Raw genomic sequence first — 8,116 nt, 5'->3', positions numbered from 1 at the left:
GGTTTGGCACTGGTTTAGCATGGCACAAAATTAGAGCCACTTTGGGGGAAATAATGATGGCAATGGGACTCTGGCAATGACTCCCTGGGACAGCAAAACCCACATAGCAGAACGTTACAGCATATTGAATATTAATATATCTGAAACTACTCCAGTGCAGGCACACCTAATTAGGGAGATGGAATGGGGAGAGTGGAAAAAAAGGAGACCAATAGAAGTCGGTAGAAACTAGGGAGAGAGGAATAAGAAAAAACGTGGGAATTGTGCAGATCTTTCCCATTTTTCTCCTCTCCAAAAGAGGATATAGGAATAGTGTGTATGTGGGTGGTGGGAAGATAGAATGAGAGACAGAAAAGGGGGGAGAGAGAGAGTGACAGAAAACGGGAGAGGGGGAGAGAAATAAAGACAAAACAGTGTGCATGATGTCAACTGGGGTCAGCGCTCCAAACTCACTGCAGATGGCAGGACGAGAGGTCAGGGATGGAAATTAAAGAACAAATTTGGGACAGGAGCAGGGAAGGCTGTTCTGGAGTTGGATAGGGAAGGGGGACAGAGGGGTCAGAGCAGCCCCAAACATATGGGCTTTTTAAACAGCAATTAGATGCGCCGCCGCGTCTACCTCGGCGCTACGGGTACAGTTTGACCCCCAATCATCCCCAATTTCTCCTGAGCCCTCTGACTCTCTGAGATGTGTCCCCTCAGATTGTCTGTTTATCTTTTGGCCCGTTTCCTGTTTGACTAAAAGTGAAGATTATGGATGACAGTGAGGGCAAGGGCAACGCATGAACTTGCTGCATGGCCATGCTTTCAGACCCCCCCCCCCCCCCCCTCACCCCTATTAGTCACTCTTTTTTTTTTTATTAAACCTGATTGATTGTGATGATAATGCGCACTCCCATTTGACATTCAAATTCATTGTCTATTCAACACTACACTGACTATATTAATTTTTTCCATTATTTTAGGCAAATAAAATGACACGGTCTATCGCGTACTACTCCAATATCACACATTATGTTCATTTTATTCCCCTATTCATCTTTCTCTGACTAAGCTGAATTGTATTTCATGAGAGAGCATCATCTATAAGAGAATGCCTTTTATGGTTTTTTTAATAGTTTAAAAAAAAATCTGCAGCAAAACATTTGGTTCAATCTGACTTCTGACATTCTGTAGAAGTGTTACTGAAGATAATATGTCCCCTAAGAATTCTTCCCTTTTTCTTGTACTGCATACTACTGTACGTGCATATTTTTTTGGTTTATTGGGCTGTAAGAAATCATGCTGTCGGTAACTTCCTTGTCCTAACATCTGTACTACAGTATAAATGAATCCTGGTTATAAATGAGGGGGATTCAAGTTGATGATAAATAAATGGTCCTTTTTTTTCATGAATGTCCCAGATGTCCCGTCCGTTCTGTGACATGTTGTTATGGACCTCATGGACATAGATTGTATTTATTCATTACATTCCACCTTCAGAGAGGTTCTGTTCTAAAGACATAAATAAACGCACTCCAAATTGATGCTTAGTCGCTGTACGTGAAAAGGGGGTGCACGCACAAAGAACTTTCTCCCAGGCTTGCACACACACAGCCATGCCCCTACACACGTGAGCGGCAAACTTGTCCTCTGACACTTTGAACCTTTGAACCCTGCACAGCCATCAGCAAAAGCCATAAACCTCCCCCACCATCACATTCCCCCACCTATAACAACTGTGTGTCCCTGTATGTCTTCTCTATAATAAGGGCCCCCCCATACATCCCAGTAATCAGGGAGCCAAGATCGTGGCCGCCCCATCTTAGCTTGCCCTGACACAAGCAGCCAACACACTCTAAATGACCAGCAGCAGGTCTTTCCTAACCCTGGCGGCCATCTGGCACTTAATGGCCTGGCCATGGCTATTAAGTCCACTGACTCCACAGCAGAAAGCGATAGGTCTACTGTGACTGATGAAGTAAACATAGATCCCTGACTTATCGCTCGGATCCCTCTGCTTTCTATCCAGTCTATTTGAACTTCATGCTGTTAAGCATTGCAAAATGATTTCATTGACCTTTGACTCCTCTGACCCCCAAGGGTAAATTGAAGGAGATGATTAGGATAGAGTTTGATTAGGTAAAGAGGAAGACGAGATAAACAGATATTTCCTGTGAAATGACTTAAATATTACTCAAATAATCCATGTTTGGTTTTGTCCTTTTGTTTTTACCAAATATTGAGTACAGGGTTTGATAAATAAGTCAGTGACAGACCTATGATGCCGAAAGTTATCTCTGAAGGCTGGCAACAACAACAAAAAAGTGTTTTCAATGGTGTCAGGGAAATCTGACCCTAGGCCAGTGCTTATGGGCAAACTCTGGCTCTGAAACATACTAGCATCCAAAGTATATGCCAGTATTTTACTTTTTCCATTATAAAATAATACGCTTTTTGCTCACTGATGAATTTCAGTTGAATATTTTTGTGTGTTCAAACAGGTACTCTAGTGTCCCTTCACTGGTCCTATTTGTCTTTTGGGTTGTTTGACGTTGCATCAACAAACAAAGATTCAAGTTTTGCTCAAATGTGATTAACTTTGGCCATTTTCAGCTGGTGGTTTTGCTAAACGTTTAATTTGATTAGTTAGTTCATTAGTATTAGTATTAGTTTATTAGTTAACAAATATGTTGTCGCTAAATTCCTGCAATATTAAACGGCTGGAGGGAAGGGTTTTCGGGAAGAGGAGCTACAAAAGTTGCAGCAGAAAGGTAACTTCAACTTGACTTCAAGCTAATGCGTTAGCATAATTTAGCCATAGAGGATCTGTCGGCTTTCCACAGATATCCATTTGTTTGTAAATGAGGTTGTTAAGGCAGTGAAATGTATCGGTATCCAGTATCTCTGTATCTGTTCTTTCACCTCATTTATCAGACCAGGCCGTGCAGGTGGCTTTAGGTCGACCATGCCCCTGCACCAGCAGAGGTCAAACCACCGATTGCCAAGGAGTTGGAAATACAAGAGATGGAATTGTTAGTCAGTCTTTGATATAATAGCTACGTTAGATATAGAGCCATGTGTTATGATGATCTTATCATAGTTTCATTTGACATGTCAGTGATGTTTTTGACAGTCACTGGTCAAAAAACCAAGAAGAGTGCAGTATTGCGTTAGTAAAAAAACGTATCTAAGGCAGATTACTAACTGACTGTCCTTTATTGTTCATAGATCATATGCATAATTATGTCTGTTGACTGCCTTTCTCTGTGTTGTGTAAAGACTCCTCGTTGGTATTATAGGTGGAGAAGACTTGCATAGAGCTGCTTCAGCAAGACCAAAAGATGATAGAAGAGAGGAAAAGCGCAAGAAAGCCCTCCTGACCAAAACCATCGCTGAGAAGTAAGGACATGACCGATAGTTCACATTATCTGTCCTAACTACTCTCTGATACCAATTGTTTTGTATGAACACTTTCTGTTAAATAGAGAAACTTCCTGGTTACACATCATGCACAAATTCACTCAACTTCCTGTTTTGTGTGAACCCAGATCCAAACAGACCCAGGCCAAGGCTGTGAAGCAGAAGAGGATCCAGAAAGACTCTGGCCGACATGGTGACCAATGACAATGGCATCCTGAGAGGTGTGATCGAGCAGGCCAGCTGGGACAACAACACTGCAAGGTAGACACTGAATGCAGAACATGCAGAATCCTTGCTACAGAGATGGATTTCTGTTCAATCAAGATCATTTTTCACGCGGGAGGGTTAGCCTGTTCCCTACTATGGATACTAGGACTCACCACACTCAAACAAATATAAGTTAGTCTATTTATGCTCAGTTAATTCACCTAATTAATGTACTAACATACATTTTTGTTATTTGTATCACCAACAAAAAAGCACAACAGTCTGTGCTGTGCTCATACGAACATCTGTGATTTTGTTGCCTCCATTCAACCCTGGAAACAATGCCTTCTACAGGTTATTCAGAGTACTCCTTCAATACATCACAATATACACTGAGTGTAAAAAAACATTAGGGCCACCTTCCTAATATCGAGTTACACCCCCTTTTTCCCTCAGAACAGCCTCTTATTGTCGTGGCATGGACTCTACAAAGTGTTGAAAGCATTCCACAGGGTTACAAGCACAAGTTGACTCCAATGCTTTCCACATTCGTATCAAGTCGGATGGATGTCCTTTGGGTGGTGGACCATTCTTGAACCACACACAGGAAACTGTTGAGCGTGAAAAGCCCAGCACCGTTGCAGTTCTTGACACACTCAAAACGGTGCTCCTGGCACCTACTACTATAACCCCGTTCAAAGGCACTTAAATATTTTGTCTCGCTCATTCACGACGTGTTGCCGTGCCCTCTTCATTCCTCTGAATGGCACACATACACAATCAATGTCTCAAGGCTTAAAAATCCTTCTTTAAGCTGTCTTCTCCCTTTCATCTACACTGATTGAAGTGGATTTAACACTCACTATAGCTTCCAGCTAGGGTTGGATTGACCTAGCACTAGCTAGCATGCTGGGGTCTTGCTCACATGGCAATCAACCGCCTGCAAAAAACAGTATTTCATCGCTTTCAATGGAAACCCCCGGTGAGGCCCTAAATATAATAATAATTAGGTGGGTGATTATATTTTGTGTGAATTGGAAATGTGTTTTTTTGCATATCCCAACTCTCCCTCAAATCAAAGTTCATTGGTTGCCCTACACATATTTAAAATCTCATTTTATTTGTTACGCTTACTGTGAAATGCTTACTTACAAGCCCTTAACCAACAATGCAGTTCAAGTAATAAAGTTAAGAAAATATTTATGGCCTCCCGGGTGGCGCAGTGGTTAAGGTGTGCCATCAGAGTCCCTGGGTTCGTGCTCAGGCTCTGTCGTAACCGGCCGCGACCGGAAGATCAGTGGGGCTACGCACAATTGGTCTGTAGGGATCTCCTTGTCTCATCTCGCACCAGCGACTCCTGTGGCAATGCGCACTAACCAAGGTTGTCAGGTGCACGGTGTAGCCTCCGACACATTAAAGAAGCAGTATGGTTGGGTTGTGTATCGAGGACGCATGACATTCAGCCTTCGTCTCTCCCGAGCCCGTACGGGAGTTGCGGTTGGAGGCGGTCGGAGGCTGAGCAGTTACCAATGAGACAAGATAGTAGCTACTACAACAATTGGATACCACGAAATTGGGGAGAAAAATGGGTAAAAAAAATTACAAAAAATAATAATAAAATATTTACTAAATAAACAAGAAAAGTACATCACAATCACGAGGCTATAAACCGGGGGTACCGGTACCAAGTCCATTTGTGGGGGCACCGGTTAGTCGAGGTAATTTGTACATGTAGGTAGGGGTATAGTGACTATGCATAGACAATAAACAGCGAGGAGCAGCAGTGTAAAAACAAAGAGGGGGGGGGGGATCAATGTGAATTTGATTAAGTGTTCAGCAGTCTTATGATTTGGGGGTAGAAGCTGTTAAGAGCCTTTTGGACCTAATGGCGCTGCGGTACCGCGTGCTGTGCGGTAGCAGAGAGAACAGTCTGGGTTGGGTGGCTGGAGTCTTTGACAATTTTTAGGGACTTCCTCTAACACCGCCTGGTATAGAGGTCCTGGATGGCAAGAAGCTTGGCCCCAGTGATGTACTGGGCCGTACGCAATACCCTCTGTAGTGCCTTGCGGTCGGAGGCTGAGCAGTTACCATACCAGGCAGTGAAGCAACCAGTTCTCAATGCTGCAGCTGTAGAACTTTTTGAGGATCTGAGGACCCCATGCCAAATCTTTTCAGTCTCCTGAGGGAGAATAGGCTTTGGGCCATGATAGTTTGTTGGTGATGAGGACACCAAGGAACTTGAAGCTCTCAACCTTCTCCACTACAGCCCCGTCGATGAGAATGGGGGCGTGCTCGACCCTCCTTTTCCTATAGTCAATCATCTCCTTTGTCTTGATCATGTTGAGGGAGAGGTTGTTATCTTGGCAACACATCGCCAGGTCTCTGACCTCCCTATAGGCTATCTCATCATCGTTGGTGATCAGCCCTACCACTGTTGTGTCATCTGCAAACTTAATGATGAGTCGTGCCTGGCCATGGAGTGAACAGGGAGTATAGGAGGGGACTGAGCATGCACCACTGAGGGGCCCCCATGTTGAGGATCAGTGTGGCGGATGCGTTGTTACTTACCCTTACCACCTGGGGGCGGCCTTTAAGGGAGTTCAGCATCCAAATGCAGAAGGAGATGTTTAGTCCCTGGGTCCATAACTTAGTGATGAGCTTTGAGGGTACCATGGTGTTAAATGCTGAGCTGTCATCAATTAACAGCATTCTCACATAGGTGTTCCTTTTTTGTCCATGTGGGAAAGGGCATTGTGGAGTGCAATAGAGATTCCATTATCTATGGATCTGTGGATTTCCGTGCGGTAGCAGAGAGAACAGTCTATAACTCGGATGGCTGGAGTCCTTGACAATTTTTGGGCCTTCCTCTGATACCGCCTAGTATATATATACACACTACTCTCTGTAGCGCCTTACGGACAGATTCCGAACAGTTGCCATACCAGGCAGTGATGCAACCACTCAGGATGCTCTCGATGGTGCAGCTGTAGAACTTTTTGAGGATCTGGGGACCCATGTCAAATCTTTTCAGTCTCCTGAGGGGGAAAACATGTTGTCGTGCCCTCTTCACAACTGTCTTGGTGTGTTTTGACCATGATAGTTCGTTGTTGATGTGGAAACCAAGAAACTTGAAACTCTAAACCCTCTTCACTACACCTGTCGATGTTAATGGGGGTCTGTTCGGCCCTCCTTTTCCTATAGTCCACAAACAGCTCCTTTGCAGATGTGGTAAAATGATTGTGTTTCTCGCTCCAACAGTGCAGTAATACCTAGCAACACCCTTTGAGAGTGGGGTCACGGCCAGTGTCTGCCATTAACAACAGCGACTCTGGAGCAATTGGGGTTAAGTGCCTTCCTTGCTCAAGGACACATAGACAGGTTCTTCACCTTGTTAGCTCGGGGATTTGAACAAGCAACCTTTTGGTTACTGGCCAACGCTCTAACTGCTATGGCTATGCTCCCTGCCGCTCTAAACGGCTCTCGCTCAACACGTGCAGTCCCTTTTCTCTGAAATTCCACGAATCGCTACAAAATAAACTATTAAGTATATTCCCAATTCCATCCGTCTTCTCTCCTTTCCTGTTCAGGAAGCGCTATGAGAAGTCGGAGGCTGGGCATGTGACGGCCAAGCTGGACCTACACAAGAAGACTGAGATAAAGAGCAACTGATGGAGCACCTGTGCCATCATCCGGCAGAACACGCTCTGCAAGGCCCACAAGCTGGAGGAGCTGCTGCAGCAACTACACCTTTCAGGCCACAGAGGAGGAGCAGGAGGAGGATAGGAAGAGCAAGGAGAAGCGGGAGGAGGAGAAACAGAGGATGAGTGCCACAGAGAAGCATGGAGTGGAGAAGGTCCAGGAAGAGGGAGGGAATGCTGCCCAGTCTTCCCCAGATTTGTATGCATGTGATGCCTGAGAACTAGCTCACTGAGAACTGAGTCTTCGTTGTGGAACAAACATGAGTGTTTTGTTATTGTTTGTTGGGGACGCTTTGTCTGTGTGCTCTTAATGTGGCTATGTCTAAAATGCTCCTTCGAGCTCTTCTTTTACACAACATTTTACCTTACATCAAAAGAGAATGCTCTCTCTTTCTTTCTCTCTCCATCATTTCTTCCCGAAGCCAAATTTAGAATTGAAAGCATAATCCGTTTTAGAGTTGGTCTGGTTTGAAAGGAGGTAGTTAACGTTTTTCTGTTCAGTTCCAGGGTACAGATGAATATAAGATACTAATGTTCAATAAAGCAGCACTGTACCAGATCTAGTCTGTCTGTATGTCGTAGATCAACATATTATCTTGGGGGTTTTGCTATCAAGTGCTGGTATTTCTCAAACCCCAACTCAGTCTCTGCCAGTCACAGTGGGCTTCCTTGGTAAAGACTTGCAGAATGGTAAGGTGATATCTCATAATGTATGTATGTATTCTCTCGGAAGAAACTGCTCCTCGGCATGTTACTGCCGTTACATACCATTATGGCTTTAGAAGAGCTGGTTTTCAGTGGCGCTCTAT

General features: G+C 44.3%; 1 pseudogene; it reads left to right on the top strand.

Annotated features, from left to right (window-relative positions):
- The first annotated feature begins 753 nt into the window (after nt 1-753).
- Nucleotides 754-7,525, top strand: LOC118945795 (annotated as a pseudogene).
- The last annotated feature ends 591 nt before the right edge of the window (nt 7,526-8,116 follow it).

Source organism: Oncorhynchus mykiss, chromosome 30, assembly GCF_013265735.2.
Source record: "Oncorhynchus mykiss isolate Arlee chromosome 30, USDA_OmykA_1.1, whole genome shotgun sequence".
NCBI lineage: Eukaryota > Metazoa > Chordata > Actinopteri > Salmoniformes > Salmonidae > Oncorhynchus > Oncorhynchus mykiss.
The sequence above is the reverse complement of the archived record's forward strand: the minus strand, read 5'-3'. Positions and strand labels throughout refer to the sequence as shown.